The sequence below is a fragment of the Budorcas taxicolor genome, chromosome 5 (genome assembly GCF_023091745.1).
Source record: "Budorcas taxicolor isolate Tak-1 chromosome 5, Takin1.1, whole genome shotgun sequence".
In the NCBI taxonomy this organism is placed as follows: domain Eukaryota; kingdom Metazoa; phylum Chordata; class Mammalia; order Artiodactyla; family Bovidae; genus Budorcas; species Budorcas taxicolor.
In genome coordinates, this window is record NC_068914.1 from 26,531,417 (window position 1) to 26,555,300 (window position 23,884).

Consider the following 23,884-nt stretch of genomic DNA (forward strand, 5'->3'; position numbering starts at 1 on the left):
ACTTATATTTAATTCCTTTTTATAGTTATTCATTAACTTTAACAGATTGCTCTGGATAAAAAATATGATTGTTGGGGGAAAAAATAACAAAAACATACATACACACAAAAAACAAACCAAAAAATTCCTGAGAATTTCTAAAATCTATCAAATTAAACCTACCTTGTCTTATTCTTTTATTTTCCTTCATTTCATATTTAGTTTTTTTCTACTTATTACTTGTCTAATGACTTAGTAATTTCTGTGGCATTTTTCCCTAATATTTGACCTAAGTACCTATTCCCTTTAGTTGCCTTCAGGGGGACCTCTGTGTCCTTTTTGATTTTAAGCCTCTCATCTCCCCAGCAGAGAGGAAATAGTGGGGAGAGTCTTGTGCTTCCTGGCCTTCAGCAAATTCATAGTTGTCATGTATATAGGAGCTCCCTGGCTCCCTGCTCCCTGGTGTCCCTTTGGAGCTGTGGGAGGAGAAGAAAAGAAAATCTGGAACTCCACTCTAGGATAAAAATTTAAACATTTGGTTTCTGGTGCTCATTAATGAATGGTATCTAATATTTAACTTGTCTATTGAGTAGATATGAGAAATAGGGGATTAAAAGAATAAAGATAAAATGATTTAAATATAAAAGATAAGATGAGGAAAACAAAGCTGTCACATTTTATTAAATTAAAAACTTTGAATCTTGTGTGTATGTATTTTATTCCTCTTTGTGTCTGCTCACTTTTCATTCAACATTGAATAAAACTTACTATAATATGTCAGGATCAAGGCTTTATACTGAGGATTCAGAAATGAATGACATAGTCTTTGCAGTATTTAGGCCAGGCATTTCCGAACACTGTTTCATTTAATTTTTTTTCAATAATACACTAAGATATGTGTCTTTATCCCTATTTCAGAGATGTAAGAATGGTCTTTGAAAATTTAAGCAACTTGCCTGAGGTCAAGTAGTGAGTAAATGGAGAACTTGGAATGGCTCGATGACCCCAAATTCCATACTCTCTCATGCTAGCGGTACCGGCTATAGCCTCCTAAAGAATCTAAGGCAAGACTGTAATATTTTAGAAGTGGTCCAGGGAAGGGTAGGGAAGTGAAGAAGAATGAGAAAGTGGAAAGTGTGAATAGTAGAGGAAAGGGAGAGCACGCCTGTTGAAATGGGGAGGCAAAGGCAGGCCTGAACTTGGTGAGTCAGGTGTGAGTGTGTGCGTGTGTGTGGTGTGACAGGTAAGTATGGAGGTGGTGGGGGAACTTAGCTAAGCAGGCACTGCTGTGAGCTTCGGGAAAGACTTGAAAACCAGACCAGAGTTTGAATCTGAAGTCAGATTTTGAATATGAGATTAACCTCTCCAGCCATTGGAGGATGGTAAGATTGGATTTTGACGGGAAAAATAAATTCTCAATGCAGCCATATTATAAGTAGTGAGAAATGGGGTTGTTCACTGACTATTTCAAAGTCCATCTATAATCATCTATTCCTAGATTCCTCTGCTGTTTAAATGAGACTGGTTTACTAAGGTCTGAATGAAACCTACATGCTTGAGAACTCCCCTTGGAAAGGATTTCAAAGATCTCACATAAAGGGTATCATATTGGTTGAATCTGGAAAAAAGAATCAGAAGATAGTTACTTAACAGAGATTTGCTGAGCGTCTATAACATATGAAGTTTTGTTCTAGACATGGTTGAGAACAAGATATATGCAGAAAAAAGTGTAACTAGACAAACAGGGAAATCTTGATACATGATATCACAGCCACACAACAAGATACTTTCCGTTGCTATGAATTGATATGGAAAGTGGTCCATGAGATAGGACAGAATTGATAAGTGTCAAAGAGTGTCATGTAGGTGGAATAGGGTACTGACCAGGGGTATTTGTTTGTTAGAACCAATGGAAAGATGTAAATGACTCTCTTTTGTGAACTTAAATTCTCTGTATTTTACAGAAAGAAAAATTGATAAAGATGAAGATTATCCTGATGAAATGGATGATGATATTGAGGATAACTGGGAAATAATGAGTCTGGCCAGTAACTGTTCGTTTTTTTTTGAGCACAGAGAGCCTAAAAACTGACAGTATCTGAAGGACATTAAGCTGGTTGCAAACCAATATTTCATTTACTACACATATTTTTCATGTTAATAAACTTTGGCTAGTAGGATTCCTTGGGGCAGGGAGTATATATCCTGAAAAGAATATTGAAAAATTAGAGAAACATTCTTATTGCTAATGATTTGGTCAACTGAGAGTGGGTAATAGACTTCATTTCTGTTTATTGCTAGGCATAACATGTTTTATTCCTTAGAGTAGAAAATATGAGCTTTTGATATCACTGCTTAGTATAACTTAGTATAATTGACTCTTCTGAGCCCTGTTTGAACTTAGTGATTCATCATTTTTCAAATTAGTAGGGACATGGTTAGGGTAATCTGAGTCTGTAATCAGTAAAACCTTCTAAATGCCTTCCACAATAATGGATTAGGCTGTCATTTGTAGTATCTATTATTTCTGTTATCATCTGAGCTTAGGATGTCAATTTAAGCTCATTAGTTTAATTTTTAAGGTGTTCCTCCTTGCTTCCGACAGTCATAGGAAGCATGTCCACTTGATGCCTGCTGCCTTATTTGTTGAATTTGGCAGAAGTGACCCCCTTGTAAAAGACAAGATACTCAAGTGTCAAGCGCTTACAGGGTCATCCATCTTCTTCGGCCCTTCCACCCACTGGGGCTGGACCACATGCACCCACCATTCAGGCCCCGTCTCTGCTTTCTCTTTGTCATTATGCTGTTGTCAATTCCGCCGTTTATTCAGTGATTAATCATCATTTGGAAGGTTCTGCTGGGAGTCAACAGAAAGGGGAGTATTCCTGCAGGTGGTTTCTCTCTGATTAGTCAGAAGTGATAATGACTTGCTGCTGGGGTTTTGTCATAAGGAAGGGAAGCCAGTGAATTCTTTTTCCTTTGCAGAAATGCAATTGAATTTTATAAACCTGGGAAATAAACTTAATTGCACAAAGAACATTTGGGTGGGTCTTTTAAAAGTGTCCCCTTGAGACACTGTTTTCAGCTAAAGCACCTTTAGAATCACAACTTGCTTACAGTCTTACCATTATTATTATTTTACATTTAAGGCATTAAGATGCACGTTCGTGCCAACTTAAATGCCTAAAAATAACTCTGTGGAAGATGAGCTATCTAATGGTGCATCAGCAATCACTTCTCACTGAAGTAATATATTTAATATTTTTGACAGCCACAAGATGGATAATGTTGGTATTTAACTTGGTGCAGTATTACACTTTTATGTTATTTATTTAGGAAAAAATATCTCTGCCAACAAAGATTTCAGTTGTATGGTTCAAAGATGACTGCTTCCATTAAAAAAAAAAGTGTTGAAAAGGATGGACATGCTAGAAAATTTTCCAAAGAGACTTGGGCTCTGTAGAAAGCAGGGGTGTCTTTTTTGCGGTGGCAAAATGCAAGCAGTGAGGAAGTCAGCACACTTTTGACTGGTGGAGGGAAGTAAGAGACCCAGGGAGGTGGGGAGGAAGGTGGAGTGTCCTTCAGCCTGCTTCCAGCCTGACCAACCTCCCCACCAATTATTATGTGATTTCTAATTATTATGCAATCACATAATTATTATTATGTGATTTCTCAGTGAGCAGGCAAGGTTTCCAGAACCAGAGGAATAAGTCCTTCAGTGGAGAGTGAAAGAGTCTGAGTGTGTGTGAACCTTTTTTTTTTCACTTCTCAGCTGATCAGTGTGAGTAGAAGGATAAGTGGACTCAGAGAGAATTACTCATTTCATTCTTACTCCTGTGGGCAAATTATTCAGAGATTCCAGATTCTGCTCTATGGATTTATTCCTTGTTTTCATCTTCTCCTAAAGTGGAGTTTCTCTCAACTGACATGTCTGGATAGAGGAGACCAAACATATTGAGATTCTAGAACCAAATACTTACCTACTTTGGGTAACAAATGATCTTTTTTGCACCCTCCCTCCCCTTTGCCACATTTTGCTGGTGACTGAAATTTCCCTTCAATCTATGCTCTCTTGGTCTGAGGCTGAGCTTGGTTTTTGGAGCCCAGGAGCAATAGCTGAAGGATTTCTGTGTAGGTGGAGTAAACAGTGGCCTGCTGGTGCGCGTGGTGTATGTGTGTGTGTGCGTCTGTGTGTGCGTGTGTGTGTGTGTGTGTGAAGTGGGGAAGGGGTTTCTTTGTATGTGTGTATAAAATGGGGAGGGCACCTCCTCCAGGATACAGCTGCCTCTTGGGCATGGAACTTGGGCCGGTACTGGGATGATTTGCAATTCACAGCCTCAGCCATTCACTTCTTGACAGGCTGGTTCTGAGAACTGGGAGCAGATGTTGCCTGACAGGGAACTCGACAAGAGTGACAGCCATGCTGAGCTGCCAGTCTGGGAGGTGGTAGCTGAGAGTCCTGTGCTGGAGGATGGGTTCTTGAAGAAAATGGGTCAAGAGTAGCCAGGTGTGTGAGGGGCAGGGGTAAGTTCAAGGAGCAGCCCAGATTCCTCTTCTGGGAAAACAGCAAAGTACTGAACACAAGCCTCTGTGTTCCCTCCTGACCTTCTAATCCCTCTTCCCCCAGCTACCCCCTCTTGGAGACTTTCTCCACCCTTGTATGTATGAGGCTGATGACAGCTTGAGTGTGATCTGTCTCAGGTGGAGATTGCTTTTGACTGAACATCATGAACTGGAGTGGTGATTCCCAAAGTGTGGTCCCTTGACCAGCGGTGCTGGCATCACCTGGGAGTCATTAGAAATGCAGTTTTAGAGCCCTAACACAAACCTACTGAAGCAGAAACCGAGAGATGGGAGCTGGCAATCTATCATAACAAGCTCTCCAGGTATTTCTGATGTATGATACAGTTCAAGAATCACTGACCTTAAGAGACCAAGCCATGATCCACTAGTACTTGGGTGCATTTGTCAACGAGTTGAGGCAAAAGGGTACTAAGGAGCCCAGAACTTTAATTAGCCAGAGTATTTCAACTTCAGAAAAGCAAAACTGTTGAAAATTTGAGCGGATGTGGTTTCCCTTTGTTTTTTCTAGTGCTCAGACTAGAATTTCTAATTGTTCTTCTGGAGTTGAACCATTGTCCTTTGTGAGCAATTATCCAAGGTGTGAATTAGGGAGAAAGGGGACTTGTATTGATTAAGACCTGGTAAGCAAATGATGCTAATAGAGTACTAGGATATAGGAAATTTCCCATGGTTACCAAGCTGTTTTCACTCCAGACCCCTGCTTCAGGACTGACACCAAGGATCATCTGATGAAAGAGAGTGGGACCTTCAGAAAATCAGGTGTGTGTCCAAAGTAGTGGATAGTACATAGAAGTAGATCCTTAGTAGATTCTTTGGAACTGAAACCTCTTGCACTTCAAGTTTCTTTGTAACTCTTCATTTATGCATTTATCTCAACCTTCTTGAACCTAATTTTATGGTTTATATAGACTCTTGCAGTAACAAGTTGCAGATGAGGCAACACATTTACTACCCACAGTATAAAGGAATGTGTCCCTTTATTTATCCTACAGTGACCTCTTCCAAGTTTCAAGGGTGCTTATCTGAAATCTTAACTCTTGGGTTTGGGTGTTGATGCTTCCGACTTTGAAATAATCTCTCTGTGATTGTGCAAAGATGAGTCAGTAGCATTGATCAGCGCTGCCACGCCTCACCAGGCAGGAAAACCTCCAAGGAGAGGAATGCCACCTGACTTCACACTGGGGCTGGGCTTACGTCTGCTAGGCTTAGTGGACTTTTCCATCATGTGGTCACAAAGACCCCACTACATTCCCCCTGAATCAGTGCCTCAAAGTTCACTGTGGACGCTCATTATTTTTTGGCTAAAACATGTCCTGTACAAGTATTTTCTCCTGCTGGATCTAACTTTCCTGAAAGCAAGGAGCATACATCCGTCATTTTTTGTTAGCCCCTACTCCCTGTTGTAAAGCCTGAACCAGTAGATTTGCTATGACTCTTTATGCATACTTGTGTACATGTTTTCAGAGAAGGACAGCAGATTATTCATTTGTACCAGAGTATGAATAGGATGTGAGGGGCATGTGGCTCTATATTTGGAGGCAAATGACTAAAGCATGCTCCTTTCCATCATGAACGTTAAATCTAGCAGGAGAACAAACTTGTAAAGGAATTGCTTGACAGAGAGACATCCGCCTTCAGTGGCAGAAGTCTAAGCATTTCTGATCTGCCCAATTGATCTGGCCAAACAGGGGCGACTTTCCTCCTCCACTCCGCTATGTAATGTCTGAGAGGAATCTCATCTTAGAAAAAACTTTTGTTCAGTCACTGAAAACCAGGAAGAGCAGGACAGCATGGGTACTCTGGTGATTGGGAATAAAAGATGAGGATATGTTGAAATTAAGCTAACATTTATTGAGCATTTACTATGTACCAGGAACTCTTTAGTGTGCTTAATATTTACTAGTTCCTTTGATTCTCATTGTAACCTTATGAAGTTTTTCTTTCTATCCCCATTTTATAGGTGAGAAAACCAAAGTGTAGAACCATTAAATAACTTGCCAAAGGAGACCTAGTTAGCGAGTGGAAAGGCTGGAATTCAAGCTCAGACAATTTGGGACTTCCCCGGTGGTCGGGAGTCTGTCTGCTGACGCAGGGGACGTGGGTTTGGTTTGATCCCTGGTCCAGGGAGATCCTGCATGCCAAAGGGCAACTAAGCCTGTGCACTGCGACTGCTGAACGAATGCACGTGCTGCCGCTACTGAAGCGCATGCGCCCTGGAGCCTGTACTCTGCCACAAAAGAAGCCACGGCAATGCCCACACACCACAACTAGGGAGCTGCCCCTGCTCACCCCAGCTAGGGAAAGCCCGAGTGCAGCAACGGAAAGCCTTTACACCAAGGAAGACTCGGCGCAGACAAAAATAAATGAATAGGTTAGAAAAGTCCAAACCAAACAGACAATTCAATTTCGAAGCCTGGCTCTGAAACACTATGCTTTACTGCATCCCTGTAAGGGGAAAAGGGCCACAGAGAGGCAGGATAGGGTTGAAAATGAACTACTTCTGTTTTGTCGTTTTTCCCAGAGATGAGCCCAATACATCAGGTAGCAGTTTTGCAGGGGATCAAGACTGGACATTTCTGGGATTCTGAGAGGGAATGCATGGAACCCATTCTCTATGAGAACTCACTTTGTCAGGTAGGTCACAGAAAAAGGGTTCTTTAGAGGGAGATCAGAAGCTTCTTTTCAACTCTTGCAGTGGTCCTCGCCTCTCCTGTTCACCTCTTCTTAATAATTTGATCAGTCCTCTGTGGAAAGCACTTAGTTGCTATGGCAATGAGTACTCTATAAATATTAATAGAATAAAGCCAAACACAATATCACCCTGTTAATGTAGAGGCTCACAGAATTAGCCTTGAACACTGTGGTCTAACGATGTGCCACTCCATCATTTTGTTTTAAATCCTGAGAACACGTGTGCTAGCCCTGGACCTTGTAGTGATAAGGAACAAAGCTCTGGAGTAAAGGCTGTCACGCTATTCCGGAAGCCCTGACCCCCCTCTTTCCAAGTGTTGTGTACATCGTATACGTTCACTGTCCCAAAGGTTTTAGGGAAACTTGGGAGAAACAATTGTCATTCTGGTTCTTTGATATTATCTTTGGAAACTTAACTCATGGGATTTTATCACTGAAGGCATACAGATTCATCTAATTTAGAGGAAAAAGGTATCTTAGTGATGGGTTTAACTAGGAGTCTTAAATGTCTACAGAGTTGAGGTCAATAAAGTAAATGAGAAAGACAGGCTTGCATAAAACAGTTGTGAGTGGTAGGCACTGTGGCATGTCCAGGGCTTGGAATCTTATTCTAGATGCAGTGTATATAGACATATTCCAGTTCTGGAAATACACACCACATATATGTATGTATATATACGGGGTTTCCCAGGTGCCACAGTGGTAAAGAGTCCACCTGCCAATGAAGGAGATGAGAGAGACACAAGTTCAATCCCAGGGTTGGGAAGGTCCCCGGAGTGGGAAGTGGCAAACCACTCCAGTATTCTTGCCTGGAAAGTTCCATGGACAGAGGAGCCTGGCGGGCTACAGTCCATGTGGTCACAAAGACTAGAACACGGACCAAGTGAATGAGCACTCAGGCTCATATGTACCTATACACACGTACATATAAGCTAAAAACCTGTAATATCTCTACATAAAGATTATATTGTGGGGAACTTGCTAGATAGATTCAAGTTTATATTCTATTATCTGTCAAAAAGAAACAAGAAAATATAGTTATTGAGACTCAACATTCAGGTCTTCTGGTTTATCAAAATCTTGACTCTGAGAAGAAATACTATACCTTGATTTTCTAAGTGCATATGACTCACTTATTTTCTTCATTACCTACCAGGATTTTCCCTAGTCAGTATTAATTTTTAAAATCAATTAGCCTTCTCAAGATGGTACAAGGTCTTTTCAAAGCTGCTATTCTTCCCACAGACAAATCAAAATATTGTGACTAAATCTTTAAATAGTAGCTGTCTAATTCCATGGTTTAAGTTCAGTCTTTAGCACAATTTAAGCATCCAGTGCAGGCTCAGTAGTGAGAGCATATCTCTCGAATTTTCCAAGACTATCTTGGTTTCACTAGTTCCTTGTTTTCATAAAAACCAACTATATTTTCTACTTTGGGGTTCAGAAAACCTGGTGACTATATTGTTATCTTTTTTCCTCCAGCATCTTTTGAGGAAGATTTTTCTGTATGAGTAATCCACCCTGTTCATCTCTTAGCAGCTAAGTACCTAAAAAGGTAGTATTATTAAGTATTTGACATGTTAAGAATTACAGTTGTTACAATATGCAAGTTGTTTTCGGTTTTGCCTGCAGGCTCCAAGTGGAACTGAGTCACCATACATTAGAGTGATTTTATCTATAGGAACTGTTTCATCAAGGAAACAAATAAATTTGTCACCCCTTCTTTAATTTTTATAGTTCAAATAAATGTGGAGTGTGCGTTTCTCCCAGGAGAGAATCAATTATTGTTTTAGTTATCTTTTGCTCTGTATTAAATTATCCCAAAACTTAGTGGCTAAAAATAACAACAAACATTTATTATCTCACTGTTTCTGTGGGTCAGAAATTTTGGAAGTGGCTTGTTGAGGTGGTTCTGGCTCGGGATTTCTCATGAAGTTAGAGTTAGATGTTGTCTAGGGTACCAGTCATGTGAAACCTTGACTGGGGTTGGAGGATTCAATTCCGAGATGGTTCAAAATGGCAAGTAAGTGCTAGCTGTAGGCAAGAGACTTAACTTCTTACCATAGGGGCCTCTCTACAAGGATACTAAAGTGTTCACATGCCGCTGTTACTGGCTTCTCCCAGATACAGTGATCTAAGAGACAATGAGACAGGAACTCAAACATCTTTTATGGATCTAGTCTCAGAAGTTATAAACCTTCAGTTACCCAGAAAACTAAAAATAGAACTACCATATGATCCAGCAACCCCACTCCTGGGCATAGACTCAGACAAAATTATAATTCAAAAGGATACATGCACCCTCACGTTCATAGCAGCACTATTCACAATAGCCAAGGCATGGAAAAAACCTAAATGTCCATTGACTGATGAACAGATAAAGAAGATGTGGTATATATATACAATGGAATACTACTCAGCCATTAAAAAGGATAAAATAATGTATTTGCAGAAAAATGAATGCAACTAGAGATAATCATATTTTTTTTGAGATAATCATATTATGTGAAGTAGTCAGAATGAGGAAGACAAATACCATACGGTATCACTTATATGTAGAATCTAAAATACGGCACAAAAGAACCTGTTTACAAAATAGAGACAGACTCACAGCATAGAGATCAGACAAGTGTTAGCCAAGGGGGAGGGGTGGAGGGAGAGAGATGGACTAGAAATTTAGGGTTGGTGCAAACTATTACATTTAGAAGGAATAAACAAGGTACAGAGAAGTATATCTCATCTTCTGGAATAAACCATAATGGAAAGAATATAAAAAAAGAATATCTATGTGTGTAGCTGAGTCACTTTGCTATACAGCAGACACTGGCACAACATTATAAATAAACTGCACTTCAATTAAAACCAGTCATAATGTTTCATTTACACAATATCCTATTTTACATACAAGTTAGCCCTGTTCAGTGTGGGAGAGGACTATACAAGGACATGAACACCAAGAAGTGAGAATTGGTGGTATCTTAGAGACTGACTTCCAAAGATATTCATTTAACAATTCCTAATTGAATATTGTCAGTGTGACAGATAGGAAGAAATACCAAGTGTGGTTCTGCCTTCATAGGGCCATAGAGACTAGGAAAAGACACTAGCCATCAAAGACAATGCATGTTAAATAAATGTTGGTCATTTCAGGCAACAGTATCTACTGAGAGTGAGCCTGCATGGAAATGGTCAGTGAAGGCTTCAAGGGCAAGTGTGATGCTGCTGAAGTTGGAAGGATGGATGAGTGATTAGAAAAAAGAAGGCTCTCGTTCTTACTTCCCTCTCTGAGCCACTAACCATTCCTAAAACAAAATACCAAATTATATCACCTGGGGTTTGTTGGTTCAAGCAAAGATGACATTTACTCTCTTTCAGGGACCGTTTTAAGAGTTCTACCTATACTGTTTCATTTACTCTCCACAACTTTGAGAGATGGATTATTTTTTTATCCGTGTTTCTCAAGTGAGAAAACTAAGGCACAGAGATGTTAAGTGATTTTGTAAGGTTACTCATGATGTAAGTGATGAAGCCAGGGTTTTGACTCAAGAAGTCTGAAGAAAAAGAAAGTGTGTTATCTGGAGAATGCTGGAGTTCCTCCAAGGAGCCAAAGACAGATGAATAACAAGGGCTGTGGAAAACAAGTGTCACAGTAGCCCTGGGAATCACGTTTGCAGGAATGCATAGACAAGTTCTTCAGGGTGAGACATCAAATGAACTTACTTCATTGTCCTTGCTCCGAGTTCCCAAAAGAATCTGACTGGTCCAGCTTGTGTCATGTGACCACTCCAGTGGAGGAGACAAGAGAGTCCTTAATTGTCAGTCTCCCAGAATGTGAAGAAATGGAGAAGGGCTGACTCCAAGAAAGGTAGCCCAGAAAGATACCTCGTTTTAAACCCAAATAATTCTCTATTTTTAAAAATTTGTATTTTAAAGAACATGAGAATCTGAGTCTTAAACACTATCCTATTTATTTTTAATTTCTTTACGCTGACAGTGTTGTCGGAGATGATGATACCACATTTCAGAGGGAAAATAGCACAACAATTGCCTTAGGCACTGAAATTGTTTTCTCAGAAAGGTACCCAATTTATCTTTGGGTTTCTGATGTGTTTGGGTTTCTAATTAGCTTGCCTGAGATTTTCCAGAATGCTATCCTCTGGAAATGGCCATTATCTCTTCCTGCTCAGAAGCAATAGGTATCTAGAATTTCCCAATAATTTTTTTCATGATATTTCCCAATTTTTTTCCATAGTATATACCCATTTATAATTATTATTATTATCTATAATAAGTCTGTTTTGAAATTGAAACATCTCCAGCACTAAACCAAAATCCTTACTAGCACTTATAAAATAAAATTTCTCAACCTCAGCACTACTGAAATGTTAGAAGGGATGCTGCTGCTGCTGCTAAGTCGCTTCAGTCGTGTCTGACTCTGTGCGACCCCATAGACGGCAGCCCACCAGGCTCCTCCGTCCATGGGATTCTCCAGGCAAGAACACTGGAGTGGGTTGCCATTTCCTTCTCCAATGCATGAAAGTGAAAAGTGAAAATAAAGCTCAGTCATGTCTGACTCTGTGCGACCCCATAGACGGCAGCCCACCAGGCTCCTCCGTCCATGGGATTTTCCAGGCAAAAACACTGGAGTGGGGTGCCATCGCCTTGTCCATTTAGAAGGGATAATTCTGTCTTATTGCGGTTTCTTTTTCAAATGAATTCCTGTGCATTTCCATATGTTTAGCAGTACCCCTGGTCTCATCTCACTAGATGCTAGCTATTGTTGTTCAGTCGCTCAGTTGTTTCTGACTCTTTGCAACCCCATGGACTGCAGCATGCCAGGCTTCCCTGTCCTTCACTATCTCCTGGAATTTGCTCAAACTCATGTCCATTGAGTCAATGACGCCATCCAACCATCTCATCCTCTGTCGTCCCCCTCTCCTGCCTTCAGTCCTTCCCAGCATCAGGGTCTTTCCAAGTCAGTTCTTCGCATCAGGTAGCCAAAGTATTGGAGCTTCAGCTTCAACATCAGTCTTTCCAATAAATATTTAGGGTTGATTGACTGGCTTGATCTCCGTGCAGTCCAAGAGACGCTCAAGAGTCTTCTCCAACACCACAGTTCAAAAGCATCAATTCTTCGGCGCTCAGCCTTCTTCTTGGTCCAACTCTCACATCCATACATGACCACTGGGAAAACCACAGATTTGACTATATGGACCTTTGTCAGCAAAGTGATATCTCTGCTTTTAAATATGCTGTCTAGGTTGGTCATAGCTTTTCTTCGAAGAAGTATGCATCTTTTAGTTTCATGGCTGCAATCACCATCTGCAGTGATTTTGGAGCCCAAGAAAATAAAGTCTGTCACTGAATTCAATTTTTCCCCATCTATTTGCCATGAATCACACTGCCCAGGTGTTTTATAAATCTTATAAATATGTCTGGGCTTCCTAAATAAATGTTTTGAAAAAGTTAATTAAGTGGAAAAGTCCTTAGATGTAAATGTGGTTCTAATCTTACTTTTGCCATCAGTCTAGCTTTGTGACCTTGGGCAGGTTGCCTAATTACTGAGGCTCACTTAATTTATGAAATGGAAATGATTTTACCTGCTCCACAACTACCTTACAAGGATATTGAGGGTGTTAAGTGAAATAATGGATATAACTATATTTGACAATTTTATAAGCACTATACAAATATAATATGCTGGCATTATCAACATTAAGAATAATACAATAATATATAATAAATATATACTTCTTGGGGCTGTATTTTTACATTTCTTTATATCTGTAGAAACTACCACATGGATAAATATCTGTAAGGAGCTTCACAAGTGGTAGTTGGTAATGCTGATATGAAGTATGAATCTCATTCATTATATAAACTTAACTCTGATTATACACCAGTTAATGAATAGTTGTAGAATCAAATTGAATTTCAGATAATCACCCAAGAAGTCTGTATTATGACTTATGCACATGAATGCTGACACCTTGTGAAGCTATGAGATGTAAATATTCTATATGAAACATATTGGGGTTTCATACAGAATATTTATGGTATCATGGATTTTTATTGACAACATTAAAGAATATTTTATTTTATACAGCAACACATTAAATAAGATGGAAATTCTAGTAAGATTTCACTCTGAAGTATATTAATATAAAAAATAATGTGCACTTGGGCAGATTCATTTTCTTTTTTGTTTTTATTACAAAAGAAAGAGACAAATTCTCCAGAATACAGGAAGAGATTAATCTGAAAGACTCGTCTTTCCCAGGTATTCCTTGAGTTTTAAAAACTGTTTTAACCAAGGTATAAACTCAGCTGACTAAAATTTGTTATTGCAAAACTCACAGTTGGTTTTGCCCTCCTGATATTGGCCTGTTTCACCGTAATGCTAAAATTCAACACCATGGTAACAAATTTGTTTTACTAAAAATACTGAGATAACACAAATAAGACATTAAGCAAACTCATGCATTAGGTGAGTTGACCTTTCTTGAAAAATAAATATTAAGGAAATATTTAAGGGAGTCCCTTTCCCTCCCTCACCTTAGGGTTCACTTCCAGTCAAATATTGCTTTTGCTTGAAAAGAATTAGGTTAATACCTGTTAAATGTGGCAGTAAATTTTTACTACATATAATTAAGTTGTAAAACTAAATGGACTTTATGGGTATAATTTCCAATACAAGCTTTTATATTTTTTAATGAAAAATAATTGACTAGCTCATTGTACTAAATACTATACTAGTAACAGAGCTTTGAAACTATTCAGTTTGTTTTTCAAAAATGAGAAATTTAGAATGAGATTCAAGTCCACTTTAAAAAAGTGCACAATATTTAATTAACAGCACTGAAATTTTTCTCTACTTAAATTCAGATTCAGAGTACCTTTACTGACCATCTTCTGTGTTAGCTTCTTCAGGTGTACTCACTTAATCTTCTAACAACTGACTGCTTGTATCTTCATTAGAAATAATAATCTGAGGCTCTTCAAGGTAAAGAAACTTGCCTAGAGTTACTAAGTTTTAACAGTGCTAAAATTAGGTCACCAGATTTCCTTATTGTGAAGTCGATACTCTTGTAAGTACACATAGTCAGGGTGCTGGGAATTTGGGTACCATTATGGTAGTCCAGGTTGGACTTCCCTGGTGGCTTAAATGGTAAAAGCGTCTGCCTGCAATGCGGGAGACCTGGGTTTGATCCCTGGGTGGGAAAGATGCCCCTGGAGAAGGCAATGGCAACCCACTCCAGTACTCGTGCCTGGAAAATCCCATGGATAGAGGAGCCTGGTGGGCTACAGTCCATGGGGTCACTAAGAGTTGGCACGACTGAGCGACTTCACTTTCACTTTCACTTTCATGGTAGTACCAGCTTTCCTGAGTCTAATGTGCTAAGATCTGTGGACCTCATGCTAGACCAGCTAGACATGCCTATAAACTCTACACTTCTATAAAGTTTCCCTGAACTTGACAAAAATAACTTACTCTTGGCATGCCTATTTGAAAATGGCTAAATTTTATTTCAAGATGGTGGGCTGAACTCATAATTTTATTGGTTAAAACTGGTTAGTTTCTACCTGTATTATCTTGCAGAGGACAAGTATGAAACGCTCAGTGGTCGAGTCGAAGCTAAAGCCTCACTTCAGTCATTCATTCATCTGCATGCCTCTAGTTACAAATACAAATCCATCTGGTTCTGTCAAAAGGTCCATTTGCAAAGAGGTACCTGACCTACACTATGATCAGACATGGGTAGAAAATAGTTTTTTAAAGGAACCAAGAGTTCTTGTTTTTTTTTTTGGTTAAAACTGGCTTAACCTACAGCATAAACATACTAAGAGCTCTTAGACAGTGTTAAGGAGGAGGGTAAGGGCAGATAGGATGTAATGATTTGGCAAGCATTACTTTGCCGACTAAGGTCCGTCTAGTCAAGGCTACGGTTTTTCCAGTGGTCATGTGTGGATGTGAGAGTTGGACTGTGAAGAAGGCTGAGTGCCGAAGAATTGATGCTTTTGAACTGAGGTGTTGGAGAAGACTCTTGAGAGTCCCTTGGACTGCAAGGAGATCCAACCAGTCCATTCTGAAGGAGATCAACCCTGGGCTTTCTTTGGAAGGAATGATGCTAAAGCTGAAACTCCAGTACTTTGGCCACCTCATGCGAAGAGTTGACTCATTGGAAAAGACTCTGATGCTGGGAGGGACTGGGGCAGGAGGAGAAGGGGACGGCCGAGGGTGAGATGGCTGGATGGCATCACGGACTCGATGGACGTGAGTCTAAGTGAACTCCGGGAGTTGGTGATGGACAGGGAAGCCTGGCGTGCTGCGATTCATGGGGTCGCAAAGAGTCGGACACGACTGAACGACTGAACTGAACTGAACTGAAGGTGACACCGTCACTTCAAATTCAAGAGAAATCTGGTCTAGGCAAGATCTAGTCCAATACAGCAAGAATTAGACACAGGGTCAGGGCTGTGACAGAGCTTCTCAGCCAGTCCACGTCTCAGCATCTAGAAGGCATCCCAGTGGAGTTAGGGAAGTCATATAGGTATTATTATTTGCTTATCCAATATTCTTTATGTCTTTCTTACTTGTAGATGGTGATATAAATGGATAATTATCTCTAATATGCATTTCCTCATCTTCAAGAATTAGAATTGCACCCAAATTAGCTGGTAATGGCCACCTAGAGTGTATTTCTCAGCCTCCTTTTCAGCAAAGTGTGCCCATGTGACTAAGATCTAGTTAATGGTATGTAAGCAGAGAGATACATGGAACTGTCAGAAAGTGTCTTTAAGGTCTCCAGCTTCTCTTTCTTCTAGCTAGTTGCACTATAGATATGAATGCTGAAAAGGGGGCATCCGTAGTGTGTTATGGACTGGATGTTTGTATCCCCTAAAATTCATATGTTGAAGCCCTAACTCGGATTAGAAGAGCTGACTTTGGGAAGTTTTAGATAAGGTCATGAGGGTGGAGCCCCCATCCTGGGATTAGTGTTCTTATAATAAGAGGAAAAGAGATCAGAGCTCTCTCTTTCTGTATAAACACAGAAGATCATGTGAGTGCATTGCAAGATGGTGACCACCTGCAAGTCAGGAAGAGGGCAGTCACCAAGAACCAAATCTGCTAGCAGCCTCCAGAACTCCTCTTGCTTCCCAGCCTCCAGAACTTTGAGAAATAAATGTCAGTTGGTTAAGCACCAAGTCCATGGTATTCTGTTATAGCAGCCCAAACTGATTAAGACAACATAGAAATCCCATGTTAAAGATGGTAGAACCAAAAGGTAAAAGGAACCTGAGATCCTGGTAATTGTGCAACCATGAAACCAACCTTGGACCGCTTACATTAATGTAAACCTAATACACTAATATATTAACAAACCCCCTTTATTACTGGGTGTGGCAATGCATTCAGTAATAAAGCTGTGTTTTCTAGCCTCCCTTGAAGCTGTATATGGCAATATGTCTAACTTCTGGCCACTGAAATACAGTCAAGATTATGAAAGAATTCTGAAGTTTCACTGAAAGAAACGTAGACAGCTGGAGAAAGGCCCTTGAGTATCCCTTCCTTTTCACTTCCTGCTGTTTGAAATGTAAAAGCGATGGATGGAGCTGCAAGGGCTCTTCCAGATCATGAGAGTCTCTGAGGAGCAGAAAGATGAGTGTTCCTCTGTCTTTTCCAAGGTTCCCTGATGACTTTGTGAGGCCAATTAACCAGTACTGGACCACTTAAGTTTGGACTTCTTTTACCCAAAGAAACAAATTTTCTGGGTTTAAGTCACTTTATTCTGGTTCCCATTTGGCACTAATGGTAAAGCACCTGCCTGTCAACATAGGATACGTAAAAGACTCAAGTCTGATCTCTGGGTTGGTATGATTCCCTGGAGGGGGAGATGGTAACCCAGTCCAGTATTCTTGCCTGGGAAACCCCATGGACAGAGGAGCCTGGTGGCCTACAATGTGTAGAGTTGTAAAGAGTTGGATGCAACTTAGAGATTTAGCATGCACGCATTCTGGGTCTTCTGTTAGGTGCAGCCAAATCTAATCCTATCTGATAGAGCAGTTCATTAGAGTTATTGAGAAGGTACAGGAAAAATGGGTCAAACCCAGAGACCTGGGACATGGGGCTTGTGTCTCATCTGGCTGAGAAACGGTAGCGGAAGTATCAGCTTCCTGGCCACCACCTGGCTGGCCAGTCAGGGTCACTAATGGAGTTAGTTCCAGGTCAGTGTATGAACCCTGATCACGGGTGGGGAGGAGCAGCTAGCACGCTTCCAGAGCAGGTACTCACAGCCTTGGCACACTGGGTCTGCGAGGGTCAGGCTTTCAGTGTCCGACATAGGCTGGACACAGGCAGAAACAGGCAGAGTTGACCTAACCCGCGTCTCTTTAAGACACAATTAAGGCAGAACAATATGCAGGACATCTCTTCTCTAGGGTTGAAAGCAGCTGGATGACTCTCTAACATCCACACTTGTGAGACCCAGCTTTGCTCCTCTCTCTGTCATGTGTGGGCCAGCTGCGTCCTTACTGGTCCTCATTTTCCCTGCATTGAGCTCATTTACTCCCATGGGATCAATCTGATTGTGAATACTCTGGACTCCAAAGTGTGGGAAAACTGAAGACACAAACAAGTGAAGCCTCAGTGCTCAGGGGCAGAGAGGAGTATCTTGCCCTCACTTAGTATCATATAAGACCTGGAATGTGGTCTTGTTGCAGTGACTTCATAGTCAGAGACACTTCCAGACAGTGACTCTGGGAGGGAGCCTGCTGCTGAGTAAGGAGGAGGAAGGTCTATGTGCTGGAGTTCAGAGGATCCTGGGCTCATATGAGAACTATCAGCTTTGAGCTTTTATTATCAATGAGGTAAGGTGGGTGGAAGCATGCTGTGAAATACAAAGTGCCCTACAGATTATTGTATTAATGGGGAGGAAAACAACAAAATCACTGTATTCACCACTGTTACTGAGATGATGAGGTACTGACCCCCTTCAACCTACCCAGAGACTGCAAGTTGCCCTTTTGTTACTTTCTTTCCATCTAGGCTGCTTTTGGGGTTTATTTTAACCAAAGTTCATGTAGGTTAACAAAAATGGGGGGGACTGAAACATTTAGAATGACTTGCCTCAGAACCTATTCCTTTGCAGGGGTGACCTGTTCAGAGTCCTATTGCAAACATAAATGACAGATCAGTGTATCTTCAAAATTAACTATGCTAATGATGTGTGCTCAGTTGCTCTTGAAGTATGCTCAGTCGTGTCCTACTCTTTGTGATCCCAAAGACTGTAACCCATCTGGCTCCTCTGTCCATGGGATTTTCCAGGCAAGAATACTGTTGTGGGTACCATTTCCCACTACAGGGGATCTCTCTGTCCCAGGGATTGAACCCACATCTCTTGTGCCCCCTGCATTGGCAGGCATGTTCTTTACCATTAGCGCCAGCTGGGAAGCCCCTAGGTGAGACTAATGATGAGATACCCTAATTATGTATGATACATATTAATCACATACCCCAAATAACATGCTATTTACTACTATTTACCTCCATTTCCAAAAGTGTGTTCTATTATTAACAGGTGCTATGTGAAGAAATGGTATAGAATAATTTGGGAAAATGCTGGGTTAAGCAAAGTTGAGCTAGACAAGTATTACTAGATATATGTCAGTCTGGAAGAGGGTACTGTCTATATGTAAATCCTGAAGTGAGGGCCTTTATTATGCTCTACAAGGAATCTGACAGGATCGATAATAGTTTTCTCTGCCTCAGGCTTGTCTGTCTAGATGCTTCCTCTTAAAATGGTTCGTCTGGGGAATGACACAAAGTCAAAGGAATAAATGAGATGATTCATGGCAGCCATAGCAGTGCCTGAGACAGATTTTTCCAGTGTTTTTCTACACTTAACATCCTTAGTTTTCCAGCCTTACATATATTCTGGAGGCTTCTTCATATTTTCTCTCTGACTCCCTTTTCTACTTGTGACAGGCAGAGTCCACCCTACTTCCTGCAGCCTAGGTCATTGAGTAATGCAAAACTTATGTGAGTTTCTTTACTGCTGGACTCTCAGAACCTTAAAGTTCTAGTTTGCATTGTGATTCTTCAAAAGGCACTCAAGAGTGTGCCATTTTCCAAAAGTGTTTGATCCAGAAGATCCATCTCCACACCCCTTTCCATCTGCCTGCCAACATCTCTTAGGGTTGGTGTTCCATGGAACACACTGGTGGAAATGCTGATTTAGCTAAATGAGAAGACATCTTGGTGGTCTTGGTACAAAAGAGTTCATTTCACTGAAAAAAGGAAACAGTTTCCTTCCTGCTCCATGATAAATCCAGGTTATCATAACAGATTATGTCTTTTCATGAATTCATAGTGAATTTTCTCTAGAGGACCATCACTGACCTCACATACACAGTCTCCTGTAACTATCCTCCAAGCTGGCAACAAGATCTGGGGACTCTGGTAGATGCTTGTGGAGCACTTTAAAGTGCTTATGAAACCAAATATGCTTACCTTTATGCTATCCATTACATTTGCTAATGATTTAGGTCAACTGGGTAAGCAATGTGGTCATTGATAATTAATTTTGCTTTTCCTTATAGCCAATGACTTTAACCACTGGATCATTTGTATTTTTATACAATATGCAGTCTTCCAGGAACACACAAAAGATTAATGGGTTTTATTATGTGCAATCCCTGATCCATGATTAACATGCGGTTTAATGAGTATAATTTCAAGAAAGCTCGAAACTTGAGGCCCCCTGCTGCTTCTACAAAGCCAGGCACTGGAATGAAAAGTTTGCCACACTAATGGGTTTTGAATGTTTTAAATGGAAGGTTATTCTCACATAAATGAGACTTTCCTTGAAAGCTTGTTAACAAAGCTGATTTCTTTTCCAGTCCTAAATATTCTGATTCAGTAGGTCCATGGTGGGTGAGGCAGGAGCTTTTCCAACAAATGTACCAAGAAAATTTTTTAAATTTATTTATTTTAATTGGAGGATAATTACTTTACAATATTGTGATGGTTTACACTGGGGCACACTTCTCAAAATAGTAGACTAGAATTCTTTTTTCATTTTTAGGTTTATTGAGGGTGCAGGGAACTGGCTGCCCCAGCTGGGGAAGCTGGAAGCCAAGAGATTGTTCAGGGCACTTAAGCATGGTGTTTGTTTCTGGTTTCTTTAACTGTTTTCTCTTTCTGGAGAAACGTGGCCTCGCTGAAGCTGAATTTGAGAGGGAGGGTGGGATGAATTGGGAGATTAGGATTGACATATATAACTACCATGTGTAAAATTGATAGCTAGTGAGAACCTGCTGTATAGCGCAGGGAGCTCAACTTGATGCTCTGTGATGACCTAGTGTGGTGGGGCTGGGGGAAGTCAGAGGGAGGCACAAGAGGGAGGGGATATGTGTACACATATAGCTGATTCACTGCATTATACAGCAGAAACTAACACAACATTGTAAAGCAACTATACTCCAACTAAAAAAAAAAGAACCAGAGGTATTCAATATTTATAAACATTCCCTGAATGCACGTGCACAGCTTGCAGGCACACAGTTTGTCTGGAATTCTAAGTATGGAAGGCTATAGTGTAGCAAAAACTGGGCTTTCCAGGTTATTAGATCTTACTTTCTGTAGATGCTCTTTCACCAACACCTGGCTGGGATCCTGTTGGCTGTTCTAAGAACCATAAGAAGATACACTGGAGCTCTGCTTGACCTGCCCCTGTCTCTGTGGCCTCCATTCTTCCAACAATTGTCTGCATCCTTGCCTAAGTACACCATAGACTTCATTCAATCTGATAGGTGGGTGGACATGTCTGTTCCTGAAATGCTATGGAGTGAAATGATGGGTTGCTTTTATCTTACTCCAGTTTTCAACTGCTCCCATTGAAGTGTCGGGGGAAGGTGATGCTCAGTGATAAGATCATTTACTCAGGCCTCTAACAATTTCTGAGTACTTGGCTTTGCTTCTTTACTGGTGACTCTGGGTAGTTGTTTAACCTTTTTAATTTTCTAGGCTGAAAAATAGCATAATAATAATATTCCCCTTTCAGGGCTGTTCGGATTAAATGAGACAAGGTGAAGTATTTCACATCGTTCCAGGCAGATGGGGCTCAAAAACTGTTAACTGTCTCTCTTCTTCCTTCTCCTCTCTCTCTTCATCTCCTGATCTTCCTCCCTCTTTCCTATTCCTTTCTCCTAAGTGACAGGCAGCTCAGATTCTATTTAGGAAGGATGCTTAGGTTATGCAATCAGGGTGGAGGAGGAAGAGGAGTGGGCTAGAGAAATTGTCTTAATAGATTTGTTCAGTGCAACTTTCCTTGAATAATGTGTTTATTTGAGATGGCTGAGAATGGGACAATGAATGTCCACAAGGTGTCCCTTGGTTCCACCAAGTACTATACCAAGGACCCTGGGAGATATGATGATGATGGAGACACTTTTTTTCCCTCAAGAAATACAATTAAGGGAGACATTTGTGGTTTGATGAACTACTCATATATAATGCAACTTACATTGCTCAGGCTTCCCTGGTGGGTCAGACAGTAAAGAATCTGCCTACAAGGCAGGAGCCCTGGGTTTCATCCCTGGGTTGGGAAGATCCCCTGGAGGAGGACGTGGCAACCCGGTACTCCAGTACTCTTGCCTGGAAAATGCCATGAACAGAGGAGCCTGGTGGGCTACAGTCCATGGGGTCGCAAAGAGTCAGACACGACTGGGTGACTATCATACGCAGGTTACATTACTTATGTTAGAATAGAACTAACCTTGGCTGTGGCAGCACAGAGGAGGGAGCAATTAATTCTTAGATAATGTGTGATCTCTAATTCAGAATCAGAAAAAAAGGATCTGCCTGTCTGCTAAAAATAACAATACTGTCATTGCATCAAGTAGATTATCAGGGAGAATATCAACAAAGACAATATTGTATCCAGCAAAGCATAGCTACAGGCTCAGGAAGAAAGTGGTAGTGGGAAGGCTCTGAGGAGCTTCTTCCCTATAGCAGAGTTCTGATTTCACCCACAAACCTTGTTAAAGGAGTTCTGCTCTTATGCAGAAATAGTGATGGTGAAGTTGAGAGATACCAGGAGAAACCAGTGTTTGCCTTTAGTTATAGGCAATAAATTGTGTGGGAAATGCCAATTTCAAAATTCCTTCTTCCTACATGATTCAATGTGAGTAAGACAGAATCATTGTTGTTGACTATAAAATCCATCTCAAAGACTCAAAAATCATTAATGTCCAATAATACTGATTTGTTTTCTGTTAAGTCTGAGTCTTGCAGGTTCTATAAGTCTTTCCTTTGGCAGAAAATTCAATAATTTGTTATCACTGAAGGTAAAAGTAGTCTCAAAAATGTTTAGTTTTGTTTTGGTGTTATACACCTTTAGTCCATATAATGCTAGCTGTGTCTCCATAATTCTCTCCTGGAGAATTAATTAAGTTTCTTGTTTCTGAAGTTTACTACTTGACTATGTTTTTGTTGGAGGTCTGCTGGGAATTCTCGTTTATTTTTGGTCTTATGGGAAAATTTTCTATGTTAAAAATTGCAGAGTGGAGAACCATAGACTGATAATAATATTATATGGCAACAAGTTTTCTGTCTTATTTTTAAAATGAAAACAATATTGGTAACCTCAAAACGACAGAAGTTTTTAAAAAATGCTCCCTTGAAGTCTTAATCTGAAAAAAAAAAAGTGCTGATTTTCAGACACTAAGCTCATGTTAAAGTATTCTTTGTTGAACAACAAACATTATGCTGTTTAGCAGTCAAAAATCCCATGATATAATGATATTCACTGGGGAAATCTCATGGAACACATATACATAAAAATATATGTACATAAAATATGTTTACATAAAATATATTTTTATGTATACATATAAATTTCATTTTTAATGAAAGTATGTGTTAGTCACGCAGTTTTGTCTCACGCTTTGCAATCCCATGGACTGTAGCTCACCAGGCTCCTCTGTCCATGGAATTCTCAAGGCAAGATTACTGGAGTGGATAACCATTCCCTTCGCCAGGGGATCTTACTGACACAAGGGTAGAACCCAGGTCTCCTGAATTGCAGGTGGCTTCTTTACCGTCTGAGCCACCAGGGAAGACCATTTTTAATGGACTCAAATACAAAAATAGAATGCAATCTTTTAGCACAAGAGAGTGTTCCAATTTGGATACAAAATTGAGTCTATTTAAATTTAGGGGATTTTTAAAGAGGGTTGACACAGAGGCTTCTTTGAGACAAACCCTGCTGGTTTTCATTTTGACTGATCAGACACATTCAGGCTAACCCAGGTGGGTTCCAGGTTGCTGATTTCCTTCTATTTGTGCACTTTGAAATTAAGGACACTTTTCAAGACACAAGCATATTTGAAAAACAGAAGAGGTAAAATCAGAGGGAGCCAATGGCACATTTTAATGTGTTACAAGTAATAATAAACGTCCCTAAAGGCCAGTCCTTGTCTCTCAGTCATTCCTCTTCAATATTATTTCTTTCCCCCAGATTCCCTAGGTTGTTCATTTTTGTACAACATGCCTCCCTCTTCCCTACTGGACACCTAACAGATGAGGAATCCCAGCCCACAACTGGGCTGAGTCAATCAGATTTTCTCT

The 23,884-nt window shown here is 40.4% G+C and overlaps 1 pseudogene; it reads left to right on the forward strand.

The window, feature by feature from the left end:
• Positions 1 to 978: 978 nt before the first annotated feature.
• LOC128047532 (nicotinamide/nicotinic acid mononucleotide adenylyltransferase 1-like) overlaps positions 979 to 23,884 on the forward strand; it is a 45,274-nt pseudogene continuing 22,368 nt past the window's right edge.